Raw genomic sequence first — 25,470 nt, forward strand, 5'->3', positions numbered from 1 at the left:
TGTTTGTGAGCAAGTGGCTATCCTAGTGGGGAACTTTACAGTGGGAATTAAGTTGAATGGTAGTGTTACTAACTCAAATAAGTTCTTATTGGGAGAGTCTTTAAGGAAATCTACATTGAAATCACCAGCAACCACTATTTCTTTGTTTTTGGTTGTTAAATGGGCCAGTACAGCTTCAAGGTGGTTTACGAACAGATTAAAGTTACCTGCAGGTACTCGATATACACTTAATATTATGAAGGATTTTTTGTGAAATTCTACTTCTGTTGCACATGCTTCCGTATGCTGTTCTAGGCAAAATGTATGAATGTCTGTGTTCTTAAATTTATGACAGTTCCTGATGAATGTGGCAGCTCCTCCTTTCTCCATTTCTGATCTACAAAATTGAGATGCTAACCTAAACCCTGTAACACTTAAAAGTTCTATAGCAGTGGTCACATGATGTTCAGAGAGGCAGATTATGTCAGCTGGGTTTGAAGACTCTAATTCATCTATGCAGATAGTTAATTCATTAATTTTATCTCTCAGTCCTCGAATATTCTGATGCAAAAAAGATAGCTGACATTTCAGATTGACTGAGTTAAAATTGGGTAGAGTTAAAATATCTGCTGACTGTTGATGATCCAAACAAACAGAATGAAAGGTTCATCTCTAGTAAGAAGCCATAAGCTTGAATATTTCATGTATCTCAACTGCAGATTTTTCAGCGCTCATTTAACTTTAGGACTCTGTATCTCAAAATGAACAAAAGTGGACTTGTACCACTATTGATCTCGTGAGGCACAAGGCTCTCATAACGAAGTACGTACGTCGGTCAACAGATGGCACTAAAAATAAGCCCTTCATATGCGCACACGGCACATCGATCTCGTGAGGCACAAGGCTCTCATAACGAAGTACGTACGTCGGTCAACAGATGGCACTAGGCAACGAATATTAACTGCGCTGTTTAGTTGCTACTTGCGACTTCTAGCCGCGACTTGTCACTGAAATCGTACCTAATTCCATAGAATGTTACCAAGTTTTCAGAAAGCAGTACGAAATTTAGCAACAGATGGTAAATGTGATATCCGTGACTTTTCAATCAGTGTGATTTCTAATAGATACGCGATTTCCTGTCCACCACTACTTGAAAGCTTTCAGTTTCATTTGGTTAGTGGGAGAGTGGAACGATAAATTAATGTTTTAATGTTATGTAATTGCAATAATTGAAGTTTCCTCGGAATCTTAGCTAAATGGACGCCAACGGTTTTTTTAATTCTTGGCATAGGGTGGTAATATAGTGCGTGTGGATTAATTACAGCCGATCACGGATTTCACAGAGCGCGTGAAAGGTATTTTCTGTTTGTTTTAATTGCGATCCCGGGTGACTGTTTGTAAATTGACGAACCCATCGAAGTATTCTCAAGAGGATTATTTTCACACATTCGATGAGTACTTTATGTTCTGCATGTTATTGATGATGTCAATCAGACGAGTGTCGGCAGGTTCAATGTTTCTGCGACTGTAGTTATGTGTATGCCATCATTTCGCAATGATGTCATTAGTGTACTTTTGACTGAATAAAAATTAAATTCGTGAAGTTTTTTCCCAGTTAATGCGACTCTGTGAGTCATAAGAGGAATAAAGGTTAATTTTGAAAATGTTTTGAGCTGTGTTACTGTGCGGCCATCTTTGTTCTGTCACCATAGTATTTATATATGTAGTCGGCTGCGTCGGCGTTATTCATATGACAGGTCAATATTTTTACCTGTTGGTATTTTGGTTCCTGCAGACTGGTGTATTGTTTGTCTTCAGTAGTTGAAATCATGATTTATGTGGCAAGAATTTAATGAAGCATTTAAGGGTTTGCATATGCGAAAGTACAATGACTGCAATGGAACATATTGCATTGTATGCACCTACACAGGATCTGTATTGGTAGTTTATTGTACAGCAGTGGACCGCTCGAGGATCGTATTACAAAAATGGACTTAAAAATTTAAAGCGAGGGAAATGTACTTAATGTAAACAGATTATTTATTAACGTCATTACGATAATTCATCTGTAGGCAATTTTCGCCGTATAGATGCAGTCAGGGCATACAGTTTCAGTTGTATTTATGCGTGTATATAACACAACACTGACATATCTAGTTTAATGAATACTTAAATGTAATCGGCCTTGTACAAATGCGTGATTTCTTTAACGTATGTTGGATGACGTTTCAAAAATGTCATATTACCACCTTGAGCTGCTGGTAAACTGCGTTTGTTGTTTGGCCATCATGAGGTAGGCCCTCATAAAATTATTCACAGAATCATGTTAGACGAAATGTAAAATCATGAATAATAATGCACTATTGTTTCATAACAGAAATTACTGTTCTAGGTTGCGTGCTCATTCATCTTACAACTGTGGTCGATGTTACGACCATTATACAATAGTGTATAATTCATTGTTTTATATTTCGCCTAACACGATGTTGTGAGTACTTTTATGAACCTGGTGATGGTTAGACTGAAACTGGTTGTGTAATAAAGTCTTGCATCAGGAGCTGAAGCCGGTAAGAGCTATGGAGCCACCACCTCCTGAAAATAAGGTGGATGAGATAAAAACATGAAATTTAAGGCCTTAATGTCGACACAAATTGACGCACTTATTTTCACAGTTTTGCACTTCCATCATTTCACTTTTGTAATGTAGGCCTACATCATGCACCCATTAGACTTCTATCTTGCAATCGGGCAGGTTCGCCTTGTCATGCCTCGTCTGTCTACGGTACTCGGAGCAAACAACAGGAACGATCAGCAGCAGGATAATTGGTCTAAATCTTTCACAGTTAACTTGAGTGGCCTGTTATGTAGACAGTAACCTTCCCTATTTCTCATATTCTAATTTTGTATGTGTATTTAAATACACATTACTATATGCTTTTAAGTGCATACTGTTGGGAAATATGGAAGCGTCCGATCCCGCCCGTCTGCTTTGACCCATGACGTCACAAATATGGCGGAAACAAAAACACACACACTTTCCACAAGAAGCCTAATGACACTAACGGGACAAGCGCGGGAAATGGGGTGTTTTGGGGGGGGGGGGGGCAAACTAAATATAAACAAATTTAGCCGCCTTGCGTAGCTACAACGTGTAAGTGAAGACAGCCATGCATGAATACCCACCCACCTACCCAGGGGTCGTAACCCCTGCAACCCATAGAAGATAAAGATGTTTCAGTAGCTGATTAGTGTTTTTTGTCTTTTTTTAAAAAAAAATCTCACGGCATAAAGCGAACAGATCAGAAAGATAAATATAATAAACTAAAACAGAAATTGGAGGAAACATAATTAAAATAAGTAATAAGTGTTTTTAAATTTAAAAAAAAATCCCACGAGATAGAACGAACAGATCAGAAAAGTAAATAAAATAAGATAAAACACAACTGGAGACAGCCTCACACAAACCAAACTCCGCACCGTCATGACGTCACATACGACAACACCCTTACGTCACGGGTCAAAGCCGACGCGTGGGATCGGACGCTTCTGTCGACCCTACTATTGTTGCAAATATATGTAGTGAATGACAGTTATGATATTAAGCTCTCTATATTTGTTGGATTATATTAGGGTCAAATTTGTAACTCATCTAACAGTCTTGTTTCGAAGCACAAATACCGAATAAACTCACATTTATATTCCATTAAAAATTACATGTACCAGTCTTTGCTATTTAAGGTTCCCAAACCAAATATTTCAGTTCTTATTAACTCATTTGCTGAAATTTGTTACTAATAGCAATCATAGTTGATTCGAACAAGCTACAATATCGGTCCATTCTTGTTGCTGATGGAGCTGGAATGACAGACATAATGTGCAGAATGAATGTGCAGGTCCATTATGGTGCATGAAACTGACTAAAACATCATTTTCTTCTTCTGAAACTTCAGACACATTACCAATCCACCATTTTCCGTCATATAGGCAATGTATTGGCCCAGTTGTGTAAGGCTAGAATATTTCTGAATGAAGTTGTTGCTTGACTTTGGTCAACATTTGCCATAAAAAAAATTGTATCATTGGATACTCTTCTAATATAAGCTTGCTTTTCATTTAATGGCACAAAATGGTGATTCTCTCGTGTTCCTGATACTGTGCATTTTTGAACTTTGCTTCCTGCTCAGTTTTTAATGTTTCATTTTCTTCTTTTAAAGCAAAAATCAATTGTATTCCTCTAATATTCTTTGTGCAGTATTTAAACAAATCAGTGGTGTCAAAATCTGGTCTTTGAAGGTTTGCTCTTGCTGCCAGGCACTTTACAGTTCCTCCAATTTCATCACGTGGAGATTTTCCATGGCTTCTAGCAAAAAAGTTCCAAAGTCATTTTGATGGTGGCAGAGATTCAGAAAATTTTTGAAGTTTTTGTACTGCGCTGCTGACCCATCACTGAAGTAGTAAATGTGTGTGATTTTTCCAAGGAGACACTTTAGATCTAATATTAATTTCACTATAAAAGCAAGTACAGCAGTTGTATCATGTTTCAGTCTGTTGCTTATTATACACTAGCTGATGCTGCTGATGTCCAAGTTATTTCTGAAGTACACAAAAAGTGGGTGAAAAGTTGCTTGGCTGTTATTCCAGTGAAAACTTTGAGCTGCATCCTGGGCAATGAAGGAATAATTGTCAGCAAAGTCCATTAATATGTCAGTTCAGTCGGCTTACAGCTTTCTTTTACGCATTTTAGGTGCTTGCTCTGGTGCTTTGAAAACATAATGATAGTGGAAAGTTTGTCAGTTTTTGAAATCAGATCTTCAATAAAATCCTCAGTGGTCATCTGCTCGGTTTCTAATGTATCTTCATCACAGTGCACGCCACTGTCTGAACCCAATCGCATCATCTGGATCACTGTCTTCAAAACTACTTTCTAAAAACTGTTCCAGTAGTTCTTTCCCAGACAGATTTCACAGTGATGAAGCATGCAGTCTGTGGATTCCAAATTACGCACTGTTTTAGCAATTAAAGTGCTTGCGAGCATCAGTTTCACATTTTGGTGTAAAGTGCAAACACAGGTCCCTGCAGCACCCCCCTGTGATGCACCATTTTGGACTCGATTCGCAAAATTTGGAAAATCCAATTTCAGGCCCATGCTGAAGTTGATGTGCAGCAAACATTTCTTTCGAATTATTCAGAAGGTATTTTTGCATCAAAACTTTCCTTCCTTCTATTCTAATTGATACACAGTCCTTTTTTTACCTGGACAAATTCGGCTAAATTCTCCATTCTGAAAAAAATGTTACCAATCTTTCTTTTACAGCATCTTTAATCTTCTTGTGCCACTTATCCTTTGGCAGAGCTAATACACCATTTTCGGCCTGTAGCTTCCTAGCTGCTTTTACCACCCTCTCTGAAACACCCAGCCTTGCAACGACAACGCGTCATTTGCAACTTACTCTTAGACGTCCGGTCGACTGGGCGCAGAAGAGTGGTTTTAAGTTTTCCACCGAGAAGTCCGTATGTGTTCTTTTTCACCGTTCTCGTCGGATTTTAACCTTTCCCGAGTTGAGGATGAGGGACGCTATTCTTACTTTTAAAGACACGGTGAAATTTCTGGGGCTCATTTTTTACTCGAAGCTTATGTGGTTACCTCATCTTAAAGACCTGAAACGACGGTCACTTGAGGCTCTGAGTATTTTAAAATGTCTTAGCCACAGTACACGGGGAGCCGACAGGACTTGTCTGCTCCAGTTTTACAGGGCGTTCGTGCGATCTCGGCTCGATTACGGGTGCACGGTGTGTGGGTCTGCGAGGCTTTCTTACTTAAAGTTGTCGGACGTTGTGCACCACGAAGGGCTTCGGTTGGCCACTGGGGCATTCCGAACTAGTCCCATACCGAGCCTCTGTGCAGAGGCTGGTGAACCGCCACTTCGTATGCGACGACGGCTACTTACAGTGCGCCAGGCGTATAAAACTTTGTCCACACCGTACACCCCTGGGATTCGCACACAGGATTGCCTCGGTGCGATGTCTCTGGCTGGTCTTCGTGTTTTACGTCGCGGTTGGAGCAGATCTCCACCTCGGCTCCTCTGGCGACCCAAACTTATTTTAGATTTGACTACTTTTAAGAAAGATAGCACACCAGATTTTAGATTTGAATCTCTGTTTTTTAACATTTTAGACGTGTATCACAGTTTCACCGTCGTATACACTGATGGCTCCAAACAGGAGAATTTCCTCGGCTGTTCTGTAGTGTTCCACGATCACGTTACCCGGCTTCACCTCCCTGACGAATATACCGTTTTCGCAGCGGAGCTCCGCGCGATCCCGAAGGCACCGGAGCAGACGAATCGTGTTCGGGGTGATCGATTTCTTCTCTGCTCCGATTCTCTTAGTGCCTTACGATCACTGCAGAACCTGTACCCGACTGAGGAAGTGGTCCAGCTGATACGTGACCGACTGTACCTGCTCCGACGGCGGGGTAAGGAGGTGTCCTTCTGCTGGGTTGCTGGTCTTGTAGGAAAATGGGGCAATGAACGGGCCGATCTGGCTGCCGAGGAGGCCCGCAGAGAGCAGGATGTGGCCCAGTCTGTCATCTCTGCACTCCACAGGAAGTGCACGGAGTTGTGGGAGGACGAATGGCTGGCGGTGACGGCCAATAAACTGCGGTCGGTAAAGTCGACCACTCGGCCGCGGCGTTCCTCCTGCCGGTTGCTCAGGTGGGAAGAGGTGGCCCTCACACGTCTTCGGATCGGGCACTGTCCTCTGACGCGTAGCTATTTATTACGGCGGGAGGATCCTCCGTTTTGTGATGCTTGTGGTGTGCACATCTTTGTCTGCCACATTTTAACACACTGCATTTTATACCGTGGTGCGAGGGCGGAAGCACAAGTTGATGGGGATCTGCCCTGTGTTTTAGCTAATGATGAGACGTGTGTGTCTAGGGTTTTAAAGTTTTGTGATGTGTCTGGAGTCTCGCCTAAACTTTTAAGCTGGAGGTTTTAGTGTACTGCAGAGTGGCTGGCTGCTCCCTTTTTTCCCTGCAGTCAGCCAGCCACTTCCATCTGCTACATTGTTTTAGCTCCCTCTACCACTTTCTTCCTGTGTTGTCCGTGTTTTACTGCTGACACCCTGCTTCATCCGACACTTCGGTGTGGGTAGGCACATATTTTTCACACCTTGTTACCTGTGTTTTATGTTCTGTTTTATATTACTGCTCTGAGTTTTTTCTTGACACCCGTCTGACTATGTTACTGAACGGGCGCTGAAGATCCTGCTGTCGTGCGCCAAAAAAACCCTCTACTACTACTACTACTACTACTACTACTACTCTGAAACACCCAATTCTTGCATTGTCTCTTTTACAGTCCAGCTTAGTGGTAATAATGTCAGTATTTGCAGTTTCTCAGGCTACCTTGACAATTGCAACTTCTCTTTCAGTTTTTTAATCAGCTGCTTATAATCTTCACAGTCACGACGTGTCTTGCTCGTACTAGGTGTTTGAAGACCTTTTGGGGCGAATCCTCCAGCACCGGCAATGTTATTCGCAATTTGCTCTCGAGCTTCGCACATTTTTATTTTCCGTAACCTTTCACGTCCCTTTTTGATACGCACTAAAATTTTAGAGCGGACACCCCAAAAGCGTTTACACTTGAATCGATTGATACTTCTGGATACGCTTTATCTTCTGACTACTTTGAAGTTGACTGATTTTTCTGCTTTCTGTGCTAAAAATTGTTTTCTGCAAGTTGGACAGATCTTCTGACCGGGTTTCACATTGCTCTTAGTCACGGCTTGTAATGGTTTTGCTGTATCCACATTGACAATCTGTAAATCCTTTTTAACAGAATGGTTCTTTGCACCAGAAGGATTAAAAGATCTCTCTAGAAAGTCATATTTGTCCACAAGTATTGCTTTGTGATGAAAGCATATTTGTGCATTTCCGGTAAGACATATGTCGCTTCATTGCTTTATTAATTCCTGTTGCTCTACTGAAAATTCTTTGATTGGAATGAAGCCTTGTTGTTGTGTGTCTGTTTTCAGATGACGTGCAGAATTATCTGCAAGGCCAATTACATACGGTACTGAAACCTCGTGGATATCCATTACACTACAATTAAATTTGTGCTTCCAATTGTCATTTGTTTCAATATTAGATAAAGTAGAAGTTGTGTATATTTCCAACTGAAAAATATTAAACATAGATAATGGGAACTTCCTTGAGAATACAACAGAAAAAAATTAAATAACCTGATAAACATTTCTAGAGTGTCACCCCGTACCTTAAAATAATGTTTACTTACCGAAAAAAGATGTTTATCCAGTAATGGCAACACACTTTACATCATTTAAAAAGGCACACACCTCATCTAGATGTTTATCCAGTAATGGCAACACACTTTACATCATTTAAAAAGGCACACACATCATCTGAACACTCTTCGCTGCACAACAGTATGCTTCAGACTGATTGTTGAAGCGTGTTACCAAACTCCATTGTTGACACTAAACTGGTCTGTCTGCAAAATAAAAACAACTTTTTATGATCAGACAAGGTGAGCTCAGATAACTCACTTGTTATTTGTGCAATCCGGGTGCCACTCGCAGAGCTTTGACGTGCTGACAGGTTGCAGATAACTAAAGTATCAGCTTCAGAAAACTATTCTTTCAGTAGATGCTTGGCAATAAAGTATAGTCAAAATATGGTACTGCAAGATTTATGAGCCACTTTGATAGCACACTATGATGAATTTACCGTAGTTTGACCTTTTGTTTTACAGCTAAGATATTGTACCCAAATGTTGAACAGGATCACAAAGTTTCAGCATGGCAGGTCTCTTACATCCCGAGTAATGGTAAATCAAAGTTGATCATTTATTCATTTAAGTCACTACATCGAGAAATGTAGTGTAATGAAAATATAGGTTTATGTGTTCTTACAGGCAAAGTCTCTGAAATAAAAACAACTTTTTCTGATCAAACGAGGTGAGCTCTTTCCAGTGGTGCAGACAAAAATCAAATTTGAGTGACCCCTTTTGAGATATGACCTTTTGAAAGTGAACCAACATTGATTGATTAAATTTTTTTAGCAAACTTTGGACTTCGATAACTCAGTTATTATTTGAGCAATCTGGATGCCACTTGCAGAGCTTTATGACATGCAGGCGGGCTGCAGATAACCAAAGTATTAGCTTGAGAAAGTTACTCTTTCAGTAGATATAATGCAATAAAATATAGCCAAAATTTGATACGACGAGATTTATGAGCAACTTTGATAGCACACTATGATGAATTTACCGTAGTTTGACCTTTTGTACTACAACTGAGCTATTGTACCCAAAAAGTTGAACAGGATCACAAAGTTGATCATTTATTCATTTCAGTCGCAATGTCAAAAACTGAGCCTTTATGAAAAGGTGGCTAGTGGCCCAACCGTACTATGTATGAAGCTGTAATTTGGTAGTGCTTCATGTAAGGTGTATGTGTACATCCTGTAAACATTTCATCGAAACTGGAGATGGTCGAGTGGGGACCCTTACGCCACTTGATATGGAATGACCCCCTAACTTTTTTACTGGTATATGCATACATGCTACATTTCTTTGGACTGTAATGAAATATAAGTGGGAGTAGATGTTGTCATAGTATATTAACTGCATGTCTGTCTATACTGTTCTAAATAGCTCTCTCATGAAGAATGTGTAGTACTTGTTTTTGAACATACTTTGCTGGTATGGTCCTACCATGTCAAGGGTTTATCAACAATAACACCCAGGAATTAGTAATTCCCGGTCTGCCCCCGGTAGCTGAGTGGTCAGCGTGACGGACTGTCAATCCCGAGGGCCCGGGTTCGATTCCCGGCTGGGTCGGAGATTTTCTCCGCTCAGGGACGCGCGAGTCGCCGAAGTGGCGTCAAATTGAAAGACTTGCACCTGGCGAGTGGTCTACCCGACGGGAGGCCCTCGTCACGTGACGTTATTACAGTAATTCCCTATTTCACTGAGATCTGAGTTACATAATTCTAGACATACATTGTTAGTGTTGTAGTTTTATTTGCTTGTAATTGTATCTAATCTAATATTATTTGCACTTACAAAGAAGTTGTTTTGCGATTACTGGAGACTGGGATACCATCTGTCAGCTCTGACCAATAAGTCATCACAGTGCCGAAAACCCCTGTTTCGAGCATATCTGACGTGGCAACCAAAACATAGATCATATCGCCTGCAAATACAAATGCTATGTGAACCAATATGCCGACTAAAGCCAATTAAATTAGTGGGACACCCATGGGAAAAGGTTTTGTGTGGGGACAGACTAAAAATTCAATAATAATAAAACACCATTCGAGACCCGACACAAGCAAACAACGAAATAATCTAAACTGCCAAAAAAAATAAAATCTAACAAAACTATACTAAACACACCATAAGATAATGGTATCCCAATCTCCAGTTCTGCTATATAGCTCAACACTAGAGTGAAAGTGCATTTGCAGTGTCGGTGGCTTTTCTGTTGCATACTGCAGTCAGTAACAGTATGCATGGTGAATGATGGGAAGTGGATGTGACGAGTGATGAGTCAGATAGAACAAAGAAACCCACGAGAAAATAGTTTTGAATAATCTTTGTAATGGGATCAGTGTTTATTAATGATAGTCACATGTTTGATATAGTATTAAGAAACATTGATCCACATACCTTCTCCCATGATTTAAATAAAAAGTGATCCACCTACTCAATGGTGTGCACAATATATCCATTGTGCTACCGTGTAATTTCACACACTTTGGCACACCGTGATGACTGTAGCACACCAAATGACACAATAACATTCCTCACAAACACATCGCTACCACGTAATTAAACTGCTAGAACACACCAGCTTTTCATACACTGTATCATCTACAACATTATTTCACTTCCAATCCGAAACACACACAATGTGACTTGATAATGTCACACAAAACTTCGAATCACGGCACAAGTACGTCAACGGTCAGAGTAGGTGGGTGGTACCTCACAACTAGTATGCCCGCTGTTTTCACTGAAATATTTATAAACCTGCCTCGGATTCTCAGAGATGCTCGATTCCAGGTCTTCTGCTGGGTCACTTTTTCCTGCGGCTGAAGTATTGTATGATGGGGAGCTGTACTGGCCCCGGATCGAATCTGCCTGTCGGATTAATGACGAGGAGCGGTGTGTCGGTCAGCCTGGGTCCCGGGTACGGTTTTTAGGTGGTTCCCCACATCCCACTAGGCTACAACTGATGCTTCGGGCACACGAAACTTGACTGGCCGTAAGTTACGGTATTTGTTTATGGAGTTCCATTTATTTTATGCTTTACTTCTACACACTGCTATCTGTTTTCCACAAATGATGATATCTCATCTGATTTTCCCCTGATACTGTAAGTTTAGTTTGTGTATTTGTCTGTAGTGACACGCACAATCGGTGCCTTTGTAAGGTCCAGGAAAACAACACAGGCTCTTCTTCGCTCATCTAATGCCCCAATAACATAAGCTACAATGTTAGCTGTGACTGTAATGGTAGCCTTACAGCTTCTAAAGCCTGTGCTGTGCCTCATTGATCACGTTACTCTTCTCTATAAAAAGCAATATTGTATTTTATTCTGTTCATCTTATATCGTACATTTTGCAGATAAGCTGATCATATTGTACACAAAGCATGTCGGCTGTTCTCTTATGATGTACATAATTACTTACTTCTCTAATGCATTTTTCGAAGCACAGTTTTCGGTTGAGCACAGTTACATTAAATTGTTTTTCTTATGATGTACCACCACTTAGTGTCTAAATTTCCTGGGCATTAAACATTCACACTGTTCAAATGATCATCCCATTATTCATAAATTCCTCCATTGAATAGTAGCATTTTTCCACCAGAAGATTGTGTGGTTTCCTCTTCAGTGAACCTGTCTCAATGTCCAGTTTTTATTATAGATTTTCATTCTCATGTACTGGTTTTGTGTGTGTGTGTGTGTGTGTGTGTGTGTTTATATTTGTTTGTTTGTTTGTTTTTGGAGTTTCAGGTGGTGTTTTGTAAGCATGAAATCTCCTTTGTGTCCGGTGTTGTACGTATGTTTGAAATGATTCTGCAGCTAGTCTAACTCGTGAATGCTGGTGATTTGACAGGTCAAGGCATGGGCAGGGATTGCACTGTTTCCACCTCCGAGCAAAAGTTGCAGTATGTGCACACACATGCTATGCGCTTGAAGAAAGTGTGCATCCTAAAATTATTTCCTTCACTCGCGTATGTAGAATTTATGACTTAGCACGACAATCGCAGATGACAACTTGCAACAGATGGAATAGAAATTCACCAAATAATGTGCTATGATCACATTTAATGCTTACATTGGCAGTGACATTCACAGCAGATTGCTTTGAACACTATTGAATGCTCTTCGGCTGTGAGAAAATGCTTGACGTATATGCAGAGAACGAGCCTTAAGGGGACCACAGCCTACCTATCTAACCCATGTTAATTTAGGCAAGTATATGACCCATTTCCGAAAAAACTATTTGATGCAGGACCTTAATATTTTTACTGTATGTTACATGATGCTAATAGAGTCAACTGTACTAAAATCTACTTTATTCTTTTTATAGTTTTTAAGAAATACTTTTTTAAATTTATTAACAAAAGATATCAAGTTTTCTCTACAGAAAATATTTTTTTGTGGACTTCCTAATGGAGTAATATTAATGAATGTAGTACCAGAGGTGGCTTTTTATGTTATGCAGAGTCTCTGAAAATTTCATTCATTTGTCTATGATAGTTTCTGATATAATGGGCATATGTACTGAAAATTTTAGTTTGTGGGAAATTCACTTAAAAGAAAAAAACTTTTTAAATTTGTTACTTACAGTTAATTAAAACTGTCCTGTTGCATATGATGGCCCTTCTTTGGCCTCTAGCAGGTCTTCCAGCTTCTTTTTCACCTTCCTCGATGTCTGTCTTGCTTTCTTGGCCATATTAGATGCAGACCTGTCTGCATCGGCTATCCTCATTTTATCACAGTGTTGCAGCCCAGTGATCATATTTTCACCAGGATTAATTCCCAGCTTTTTCAGTACCCAACACTTTCCAATATTACCACAGTTGAATGTAACAACAGCATCATGAACGCCTAGTTTCATTGTATGCATGGCTACAAAATACAGTTTTAGGAAGGCAGTTCCAAATTATGCTGTTGAAACATTCATTTGGGTTCTGTGTCTGCCCATGCAGACATTTCCTTGGAAGGTCAGGATGAGCCAAGTCTATGAAAACAGGTTTAACTGCTCTAATAACAGCAGCAGGAAGAGAATACTGGTGAGAATAAGATTCTCCAGTTGCCTGAGCCCTATTGTATTTGCACCCCGGATTTTCTCCCGATGGACACGATCCGTGACACGGTTTATCATCAGTAGATGACATATGGAAGAATATGACTCAATCATCTCTTTTCATTGCCTCCAGATTTACTTAATTTTTCCTAATTGCCTGCCCCTCGAACAAAACTAACCTCGTGTTTGAAAGCGTGTCGTTTACAAGCAGCAGAAACAAAAGAATACCGACCGTCGCATTCCGAGGATAGCCAACACACTCGGGAACCCCCAACATGTAATGTAGGGGATATAAAGATTTAAAATATATGTAGAAAAGTGGGCGAGGCACATAAACACACGTTGTAGGAAAATACTCTATAAATGCTCGAAAAAAAAATTTTTCAGCATATCCTTTCCAGAGTACTTAAATAAAACCTTAATCTATCGAAATACGATGAAAACTGAAAATAGATTTTTTTCGACCTGAACCACGGTGTGGTCCCCTTAACTCGATCGCCATTGTTCGCTGCTCCAGTTACAGCTGGGAATTACTGTGTAAAAACAATGATCGTCTGAAATACGAACAACACAGATACGTGTAATATTTTTATGTTCTTGAAAATTCGTCTACGGGATGTTTTTAGAGAGATATTACACGTATTTCTAATGATTCTTCTTTGAAGTGGCAGGATTCGTGATGTGACACGAATTCCCCCCAAAAATCAAACCGTATCTAACGATGGCTTCAGAAGTTGGTGTTGTACACCATTTCCTTACTGCAGATAGTATGCACATTGCAAAAACAGGGCTGTCTAATTTAGTAGCTAAATAATGTGTGTGTTTGCCAGCATAGCGTTTTTGTCAAAGTTTAGTCCCCAGGATTTGATGTGATGGACTGAGCTGAGCTGAGCTGAGCTGCTCCCATAACTGGTGTCACTGACCTGTGATTGTTTGGTTTCAAATTGTGTAGAGAGTCTTTGAGGTGTTAAGTTTAAGGTTGTCCTGTTGAAGCTGTGCACTTAGATTGTTTAGTGTGTTTGACACTGTTCAGAATTCCTCCCCCATTTTCTTACTCAATAAGTAATGCGGTATTGTTGGCAAATGTGAGTGGTTGGACAGGTAACTCGTTTCTGTTTGAGGAACAAGATTGGCTCTGAGAGATAGAGCCCTAAGAAACTCTGTGAAATTGTATTCCACTGATTTATAATTGAAGACTTGAAATAAAAAAGGGCTCTAAGTGCCCTTAATCGGGCACGTAGGTTAGAAAATTTAAAAAGGGAAATGGATAGGTTAAAGTTAGATATAGTGGGAATTAGTGAAATTCGGTGGTAGGAGGAACAAGACTTTTGGTCAGGTGATTACAGATTTATAAATACAAAATCAAATAGGGGTAATGCAGGAGTAGGTTTAATAATGAATAAAAAAATAGGAGTGCGGGTTAGCTACTACAAACAGCATAGTGAACGCATTATTGTGGCCAAGATAGACACAAAGCCCATGCCTACTACAGTAGTACAAGTTTATATGCCAACTAGCTCTGCAGATGATGATGAAATTGATGAAATGTATGACGAGATAAAAGAAATTATTCAGGTAGTGAAGGGAGACGAAAATTTAATAGTCATGGGTGACTGGAATTCGTCAGTAGGAAAAGGGAGAGAAGGAAACATAGTAGGTGAATATGGATTGGGGGGAAGAAATAAAAGAGGAAGCCGCCTTGTAGAATTTTGCACAGAGCATAACTTAATCATAGCTAACACTTGGTTCAAGAATCATAAAAGAAGGTCGTATACCTGGAAGAATCCTGGAGATACTAAAAGGTATCAGATAGATTATATAATGGTGAGACAGAGATTTAGGAACCAGGTTTTAAATTGTAAGACATTTCCAGGGGCAGATATGGATTCTGACCACAATCTCTTGGTTATGAGCTGCAGATTGAAACTGAAGAAACTGCAAAAAGGTGGGAATTTGAGGAGATGGGACCTGGATAAACTGAAAGAACGAGAGGTTGTAGAGAGTTTCAGGGAGAGCATAAGGGAACAATTGACAGGAATGGGGGAAAGAAATACAGTAGAAGAAGAATGGGTAGCTCTGAGGGATGAAGTAGTGAAGGCAGCACAGGATCAAGTAGGTAAAAAGACGAGGGCTAATAGAAATCCTTGGGTAACAGAAGAAATATTGATTTTAATTGATGAAAGGAGAAAATATAAAAATGCAGTAAATGAAGCAGGCAAAAAGGAATACAAACGTCTCAAAAATGAAATCGACAGGAAGTGCAAAGTGGCTAAGCAGGGATGGCTAGAGGACAAATGTAAGGATGTAGAGGCTTGTCTCACTAGGGGTAACATAGATACTGCCTACAGGAAAATTAGAGAGACCTTTGGAGAGAAGAGAACCACTCGCATGAATATCAAGAGCTCAGATGGCAACCCAGTTCTAAGCAAAGAAGGGAAGGCAGAAACGTTGAAGGAGTATATAGAGGGTTTATACAAGGGCGATGTACTTGAGGACAATATTATGGAAATGGAAGAGGATGTAGATGAAGATGAAATGGGAGATCCAATACTGCGTGAAGAGTTTGACAGAGCACTGAAAGACCTGAGTCGAAATAAGGCCCCGGGAGTAGACAACATTCCATTAGAACTACTGACGGCCTTGGGAGAGCCAGTCCTGACAAAACTCTACCATCTGGTGAGCAAGATGTATGAGACAGGCGAAATACCCTCAGACTTCAAGAAGAATATAATAATTCCAATCCCAAAGAAAGCAGGTGTTGACAGATGTGAAAATTACCGAACCATCAGTTTAATAAGTCACAGCTGCAAAATACTAACACGAATTCTTTACAGACAAATGGAAAAACTGGTAGAAGCGGACCTCGGGGAAGATCAGTTTGGATTCCGTAGAAATGTTGGAACGCGTGAGGCAATACTAACCTTACGACTTATCTTAGAAGAAAGATTAAGAAAAGACAAACCTATGTTTCTAGCATTTGTAGACTTAGAGAAAGCTTTTGACAACGTTAACTGGAATACTCTCTTTCAAATTCTGAAGGTGGCAGGGGTAAAATACAAGGAGCGAAAGGCTATTTACAATTTGTACAGAAACCAGATGGCAGTTATAAGTGTCGAGGGGCATGAAAGGGAAGCAGTGGTTGGGAAGGGAGTGAGACAGGGTTGTAGCCTCTCCCCGATGTTATTGAACCAGTATATTGAGCAAGCAGTAAAGGAAACAAAAGAAAAATTCAGAGTAGGTATTAAAATTCACGGAGAAGAAGTAAAAACTTTGAGGTTCGCCGATGACATTGTAATTCTGTCAGAGACAGCAAAGGACTTGGAAGAGCAGTTGAACGGAATGGACAGTGACTTGAAAGGAGGATATAAGATGAACATCAACAAAAGCAAAACGAGGATAATGGAATGTAGTCAAATTAAATCGGGTGATGCTGAGGGGATTAGATTAGGAAATGAGACACTTAAAGTAGTAAAGTAGTTTTGCTATTTGGGGAGTAAAATAACTGATGATGGTCGAAATAGAGAGGATATAAAATGTAGACTGGCAATGGCAAGGAAATCGTTTCTGAAGAAGAGAAATTTGTTAACATCGAGTATAGATTTAAGTGTCAGGAAGTCGTTCCTGAAAGTATTTGTATGGAGTGTTGCCATGTATGGAAGTGAAACATGGACGATAAATAGTTTGGACAAGAAGAGAATTGAAGCTTTCGAAATGTGGTGCTACAGAAGAATGCTGAAGATAAGGTGGGTAGATCACGTAACTAATGAGGAGGTATTGAATAGGATTGGGGAGAAGAGAAGTTTGTGGCACAACTTGACTAGAAGAAGGAATCGGTTGGTAGGACATGTTTTGAGGCATCAAGGGATCACAAATTTAGCGTTGGAGGGCAGCGTGGAGGGTAAAAATCGCAGAGGGAGACCAAGAGATGAATTCACTAAGCAGCAGATTCAGAATGATGTAGGTTGCAGTAGGTACTGGGAGATGAAGAAGCTTGCACAGGATAGAGTAGCATGGAGAGCTGCATCAAACCAGTCTCAGGACTGAAGACCACAACAACAACAACAAGTGCCAAAATCATGAATTTGAGGAAAATGAGTTTTAAGTATGCTAGATAATTATTGGTCATAATTGTAATACCTTGTTAATGTATTTTATTTGGAAGTTTAGCGTGATATGGATTTAGTTTCCAAAGGAAGTTACAAACCTTGTATAATAAAAGTATGGAAAAACATTCTGAAAGTAGAAATGCAGTGAGAAGCTCTTAAGTGCCACAGTTCAGTACTCAGCAAAAAGATTGTGAAAGTTCATTTCGATTTTATAAAACAGTGTATGGTAATTATTTGTCAGATGCGGCATCATTTCAATCAAATATTTCTTCTTTTCTCTGCAGATGTGGCTTGTACATCCAGGGCAGGTAGTTCAGTTTTTCGACGTCCTGCACTCGTTCAACTTGTCTCAAAATAGGGATGTCTTCCCGAGCCTCACTTTCACTTGAGCGTCTCCTGGTCTAAACTGCACGTGCCTTATGTTTGTCTAACCACAGCCACTGTACTTTAAATATTTTTAGATTGCTGTGTTTGTGCAATATGCTGCTATCTAGGAATATAAGAAATCAGATTACTTTATTTTACTGACGATAAATGGTATCGTGCTCTTTACGTCTTCTGGAACAATACATTTGTCATCTCGAGAATTAACATCCTGTCCAGTTATTGTCGGTGTAAGTTAGTGATTAATGATGCGACTTACCTCCTGTGCTGTGTGAGCTTTTGCAGCAATACATTTATTACGTTGACTTATGAATTCATTCCATCCCCGATTTTTCACCTTTTTCCTCATTGCTGTGACAGTTCTTTCTCATTTATACATCTTTCCTGCCCACTCAAACTGTTACAAACATCCATTGTCTCTATCATTTTATCTAGCACAGGGGAGTAAACGTGTAGACCGTAGAGCCTGTCATATGTTAAGAGCAGTGGCTGTTAAACCCGTACCATCTGTCGATTGCATTTGGTACTACTTTTTCAATGTGGCAGTGAGCTTTTTATATGTTATTGAGTTTGAAATGTCCCACTTCACACTAAACTTCAAAATCCCTTATTATGGCACTTGGAGCCTGTTATTTAAATTCTTCAATCTGCAGTATCAGATTATATTCGATTAGTGCTTTTCCATAGATCATGAATACGACACTTCGTAATGATGTGGAACGTGTCAGGTTAATAAAAGGTGTCTATACAAGATATTACATTACACAGAATATTACACGACACTTAATATTTAATTTTTTTTTTTTTTTTTTTGTGGGAGTTGGGGAAATTACCCACTTACTATATCCAAAAATTCGTCTAACGAGTAGGAGGATTGCCATTAAGAAATTCTTTTAATATCCTTTTAAATGCTATGTGGCTATTTGTCAGACTTTTGATGCTATTAGTTAAGTGACCAAAGACTTTTCTGGCAGCATAATTCACCTCCTGAGCCAAAGTTAGATTTAACCTCAAGTAGTGAAGATCATCCTTTCTCCTAGTGCTGTGGCCATGTACACTGCTATTACTTTTGAATTCGTTCGGATTGTTAATAAATTTCATAAGTGAATATATATATATATATTATTATTATTATTAGCGAATGTCCCCATGGGAGAACGATAAGCAGGTGATTAACATTTCTTAATGTTCTTCTTATTTTCCCAGTATTTCTTCATTGCCTCCCCAAAGGCCTTCTTCCTTTCTTCGGTCCACTTTGGTCGGAAAGGTTTAGATTCCGTCTCTGGAGTAAACTTCCACTTGTCGATTTTTCTTCTGAATGTATCCCGGTCTGATGTGTTTGTTATGTCAATTTTTGCCTTTTTCAAATCCTTCTTAACTTCAGTTACCCAGGGTATTGTTGCCTTAAGTGATGTCATATAGTCCAATAGACGTTTAGTTAACCTGTTTCCAGGTAATCTGTCTATATGTCCATAAAACTTCATCCGCCTCTTCCTGATATTTGCCTCGATGTTTGATATTTTTTCGGTTGTCTCGGTAGTCTGCAGCCTGTATCCATCTTGTGTGTATCGTGGTCCTAGGATTTTTCTAATAATTTTTCTCTCTACTTTCTTAATTTCGTGTAAATCTAATTTTCTATTCAGGGAGAGTGTTTCACTTGCATATGTGACTGTTGGTTTGATGACTGTGTTGTAGTGTCTGATTTTAGTGCCTTTTGATAGACATTTCTTGTTATATATATTTTGAATAAGTCCGAATGCTTTCTTGATTTTCTGTAATCGGTTTTTTTGTGCTATTTTCTCAAGTCCTGTTGGTTCAATAACTTCACCGAGATACTTAAAGTGCTTGACTCTAGTTATTTCACCATACTTTGTTTTTAGTTTCGAAATATCTAATTTTGAGCAGATGAATTCTGTCTTCTCAAAGGAGATTTGCAGGCCAACCTTCTCAGCACATTCTTTAAGTGTCTCAATTTGTTTTACTGCTGTTTCTTCACTGTCAGTTATAATTGCCAAGTCATCTGCAAACGCTAAATAAGGGATGTTCAATTTTCCTTTACCTCTTCCTAGTTCAATTGGCTTCCACAAGCTTTGTTTCCTTAGTGTTACTTCCCACTCTTTCATAACTTTGTCCAAAACTATATTGAATAATAGTGGTGAGATCCCATCTCCTTGTCTTACTCCTGTTTTAATTGAGAATGGTTCCGAAATTTCCCCTCTGAATTTAATTTTTGATTTGGTTTCTGTTAGTGTTTGTTCAATTAGTTTTCGGGTTTTAGTGTCTAGGCCTCGTTCTTCGAGAATGTGACATAGAGACTGTCTGTCTATGGAATCGTATGCCTTTTTGAAATCAACGAATGTGCAGATTATTGGTTTTGACCTGATTGCTTTAATCTTTAAAATAGTTTTAAGGTTGAATATCTGTTCCGGGCATGATCTATTAGGACGAAAGCCTGCTTGGTAGTCTGAAATTGTATGTTCTAGTTGTTCTTGTGCCCTCTTTAGGAGACATGCAGATAGAATTTTGTAGGTAACTGGTAAAAGTGAAATGCCTCTGTAGTTGTTTACGTCTGATCTCTCTCCCTTTTTGTGCAATGGGTGAATTAGTGCACACTTCCACTCCTCTGGGATATTTTCTGTCTGCCAAATTTCTTGGATGATGCTAGTGATCTCTTTTAACGAATTTGGACCAAGGTTTTTCAGTAGTTCAGCTACAATTCCATCTTCTCCTGATGATTTATTATTTTTGAGTTTTCTAATGTGACTATAAATTTCTTCTTGAGATGGTGGTAGTGAAGTCTCATTCGTGTGTTCTGGTTGTAATCTGGGGAATCTTGTACTTGGTTGTGGGCAATTTAGGAGTTGTGAGAAATATTTAGCTAGTTCTTGGCAATTTTCTTTGTTAGTTAGTGCCAATTTTCCATTCTGTTTCCGGAAGCAGAGGTTTTGTGGAGTGTATCCTTTGATTTGATTTGCGAATATTTTATAAAAATCTTGAGTGTTGTGGTTCTTAAAGTTTTCTTCAATTGTGTTTAGCTGTTCATTAAGGTATTTTCTTTTAGTTTGTCTAAGTATTTTAGCTGTTTGTTTTCTCACTTTGAAAAATGTTTGTTGTGTGGTTTCTGATTTGTCACAATTGTAATTTAAAAAGGCTTGTTGTCTCTCTTCTAATGCGTTATCACAATTCGAATCCCACCATGGATGCTTGGATATTTTCTTTAACGGAATCAAATCTCTTGCTTTCTGTATAATTTTCGTTCGGAAATCTTTCCAGTTGTTTGTTGGTTGTTTATCCCATGCTTCTGTAATTTCTGATTCCTTGATATTTTTCAAGTCAAATTTGGGAATTAGTGGTGATTTCCTTTGGCGTTTCCTTTTTGGAGTGAATTTAATTTTAATATATATATATATATATATATATATATATATATATATATATATATATATATATATATATCCTTTCGTCTTTCCCTCTCCTTCCCTCTTTCCTGATGAGGCAACAGTTTGTTGCGAAAGCTTGAATTTTGTGTGTATGTTTGTGTTCGTTTGTGTGTCTGTCGACCTACCAGCACTTTCATTTGGTAAGTCACATCATCTTTGTTTTAGATATATTTTTCCTACGTGGAATGTTTCCCTCTATTATAACCGTATCATTAATTTGAACCCAACAATTACGTTTGTTATTGTCGCTGTTGCATTTCGAAATCTTTCCTGTCGTCTTATTTTCTCTTTCTGTAAAGCTCTTTGTCTTTAAATATGTCTGCTTGTGAGATGTCTGCTTGTGTCTGTATATGTGTGGATGGATATGTGTGTGTGTGTGCGAGTGTATACCCGTCCTTTTTTCCCCCTAAGGTAAGTCTTTCCGCTCCCGGGATTGGAATGACTCCTTACCTTCTCCCTTAAAACCCACATCCTTTCGTCTTTCCCTCTCCTTCCCTCTTTCCTGATGAGGCAACAGTTTGTTGCGAAAGCTTGAATTTTGTGTGTATGTTTGTGTTCGTTTGTGTGTCTATCGACCTGCCAGCGCTTTCATTTGGTAAGTCACATCATATATATATATATATATATATATATATATATATATATATATATATATATATATATATATATATATATATATATATATATATATATATAGTGAGGCTACAGTGAAGATCTGTAGCTCTTTAAATAAGTGTCTGCAGGATGATCTTGGATGAGCTCCAGCAATTATTCTGATTACATGCTTTTGTGCAATTAACACTCTTTTCCTCAATGATGAGTTACCCCAGAATATGACACCATACGAAAGCAGAGAATGAAAATAGGCGTGGTAAGCTAATTTACCGAGATGTATATTGCCAAAATTTGCAATGACCCCAATAGCATAAGTAGCTGAACTCAAACGTTTCAGCAGATCCTCAGTGTGTTTTTTCCAGTTCAAACCCCCCCATCAGTTAGATGTTATGATTGCCTTTTGCTTCCTGTTTTTCAAATAAGTCCTGAGCCGTTGCTCAGCGCTTTAACTTATGCCGTGTCTGTCTATTTTAAGCAGCATCATGGAGTAATTCACTGAATTGAATATTTTTGTGAGATTGCAGAAGATTCCGGCCAGCCAACTGCTTTTGTCTAGTGATGAGGTGATTTTTTTTTCCAATGAATCTATTAACTGCCTTCAAGGTACTTTTCTCTTTTTGGAATACGAAATAGCTGTTAAGAATAATGTCATGTTTTGAGGGAAAATAAAATGGATAAGACTGGGATGATAGAGATAAGACGGTAATTTCTCATGTCCTCTTTTAATACTTTTTTGTGTAGTGGTTTTACCTCTACATACCAGTGCTTAAAAAGTACATCCAGGAGTTTGGCTTGTTCAGATGATCGATTATTAAATATAGAGGGTGTGCTGTCTTATCATACACAGTTTTAGTTACCTGGATATTTGATTCCTTTTTTCAGCGTTTTTGTTGTTTGACAATGTCTTCAGTTGAAACTACTAAATGTCACAAGGGGACCACTATTCTGGTCTAGGCCAAAGAAATTCTTGCTGTAATCATGTCTATTAGATTTTGCTGGGTTTATAATAAATTTATTTAAGACTGAGGTATTGAAACGGGGTTCACAATAGTGTAGTTGTTTCATTTATTTTTTATGCCACAGATTTATTTTGTGCCCTAAAATCAACTTACTTGTCATTCCTTTGGCAGCTGGTACTTTTAACAACACTTTTTAATTTAACTTTGGAATGTTTCATATGGTTAATCGTCACGGTTTTTGTGTTTCAGCTCTTTATGTAGCTCTTGTTTGCTTGAACTAAATATTCTTAACCCTGGAGTAATCCTGTGTAGTTTACTTTGACTTTTCTTTGCCAGGTACTATGTAGTTGTAATTCATTGAATAACTTTAGAAAGCTTTTTAGAAATTTATCAAAGTTATTGGTGCTTGAAAACACTATTATCTGTGGGCCATTTTAGCTGCATCTATTTTATTACTGTACTATTTTCAGAGAAAGTAAACTACTGCAAGAAATTAAAATAGTTCGGAATGAGAAACAGATGTGCCTATGAATATGTGTTTGGTCTGTATTAGGTCATACATGCTGCACATGAAATGCTGCTAACATATTGAATTATTCTTTAAACTTGGGAAAATTTCTCTATCTGTGTCCAGTCTCGAAAAAATGGATTGTATATAACATACTGTTTCAGCTGCACAACAATGAAATATTCATAACACCCCTTGTATCTCATGAATGGTTTGAGATATTGAAAGGAGATTTTGATAAATTATAGCATGATAAGAGAGAGTATTTTGTCATGTGGTTAATTTGCGAAACATGTTTACCTACCACAGTGTTGAAGTATTTACAGACTTTTTCAATGAAACAATGATTTTTAAGGGCCATTGGTAGGAAGTGAAATGACAGTTGTAGTGGGTTTCGTAACAACATAGGTGAAAGAATTATTAGTTCAATTTTATAACGAGAATGAGCTTTTCATAAATTGATCAGTCTTGTGCCAGCTGCAGATTTATTATTAAATTGTTTCAGGATTCTGTCACAATTACAACTGCACTGAAATGTTAGTGAGATGAATATCTGTAAACCCTAGAATAAGCAAATCAAACATGACATGAAGGGAAGATAGGTAGTAATGAAAATAATGGGACTAATGCAGAACTCTCTCTCTCTCTCTCTCTCTCTCTCTCTCTCTCTCTCTCTCTCTCTCTCTCTCTCTCTTTTTTAGGGGGTTAGCCAAACGTACAACCATCTGCAAATTAATAATATATAAGAACTCTAGCTAAGAAAGTTGAAAAAACACCACCGTTATTTATGGTGTAAATGAGTTAAAATAACCTTTATGCCTCAAAACAACTACCTGATACCATTACGAGATACGAGAAATCAAAATAATCAAAAATATGACTTATTGATGATGATTTGAATTAAACTACATAGCCCAATTCCAAAGAAAGCAGGTGTTGACAGATGTGAAAATTACCGAACTATCAGTTTAATAAGTCACAGCTGCAAAATACTAACGCTTCTTTACAGACAAATGGAAAAAGTGGTAGAAGCTGACCTCGGGGAGGATAAGTTTGGATTCCATAGAAATGTTGGAACACGTGAGGCAATACTGACCTTACGACTTAGCTTAGAAGAAAGATTAAGGAAAGGCAAACCTACGTTTCTAGCATTTGTAGACTTAGAGAAAGCTTTTGACAATGTTGACTGGAATACTCTCTTTCAAATTCTGAAGGTGGCAGGGGTAAAATACAGGGAGCGAAAGGCTATTTACAATTTTTACAGAAACCAGATGGCAGTTATGAGAGTCGAGGGGTATGAAAGGGAAGCAGTGGTTGGGAAGGGAGTGAGACAGGGAGACAGGGTTGTAGCCTCTCCCCGATGCTATTCAATCTGTATATTGAGCAAGCAGTAAAGGAAACGAAAGAAAAATTTGGAGTAGGTATTAAAATCCATGGAGAAGAAATAAAAACTTTGAGGTTCGCCGATGACATTGTAATTCTGTCAGAGACAGCAAAGGACTTGGAAGAGCGGTTGAACGGAATGGACAGTGTATTGGAAGGAGGATATAAGATGAACATCAACAAAAGCAAAACAAGGATAATGGAATGTAGTCAAATTAACTCGGGTTATACTGAGGGAATTAGATTAGGAAATGACACACTGAAAGTAGTAAATGAGTTTTGCTATTTGGGGAGGAAAATAATTGATGATGGTCGAAGTAGAGAGGATATAAAATGTAGACTGGCAATGGCAAGGAAAGCGTTTCTGAAGAAGAGGAATTTGTTAACATCGAGTATAGATTTAAGTGTCAGGAAGTCGTTTCTGAGAGTATTTGTATGGAGTGTAGCCATGTATGGAAGTGAAACGTGGACGATAAATAATTCGGGCAAGTAGAGAATAGAAGCTTTTGAAATGTGGTGCTACAGAAGAATGCTGAAGATTAGATGAGTAGATAACATAACTAATGAGGAGGTATTGAATAGAATTGGGGAGAAGAGGAGTTTGTGGCACAACTTGAGTAGAAGAAGGGATCGGTTGGTAGCACATGTGTTGAGGCATCAAGGGATCACCAATTTAGTATTGGAGGGCAGCGTGGAGGGTAAAAATCGTAGGGGGAGACCAAGAGATGAATACACTAAGCAGATTCAGAAG

The 25,470-nt window shown here is 38.7% G+C and overlaps 1 protein-coding gene across 1 annotated transcript in view; it reads left to right on the top strand.

The window, feature by feature from the left end:
• The first annotated feature begins 1,700 nt into the window (after positions 1 to 1,700).
• Positions 1,701 to 25,470, top strand: part of LOC126232157 (zinc finger protein with KRAB and SCAN domains 3-like) — a 394,238-nt gene continuing 370,468 nt past the window's right edge. Inside the window, exon 1 of the mRNA XM_049942463.1 lies at positions 1,701 to 1,756. The gene's annotated coding sequence lies outside the window, so the exon portion shown is untranslated. The remainder of the gene's footprint in view (positions 1,757 to 25,470) is intronic.

Source organism: Schistocerca nitens, unplaced genomic scaffold (genome assembly GCF_023898315.1).
Source record: "Schistocerca nitens isolate TAMUIC-IGC-003100 unplaced genomic scaffold, iqSchNite1.1 HiC_scaffold_465, whole genome shotgun sequence".
NCBI lineage: Eukaryota > Metazoa > Arthropoda > Insecta > Orthoptera > Acrididae > Schistocerca > Schistocerca nitens.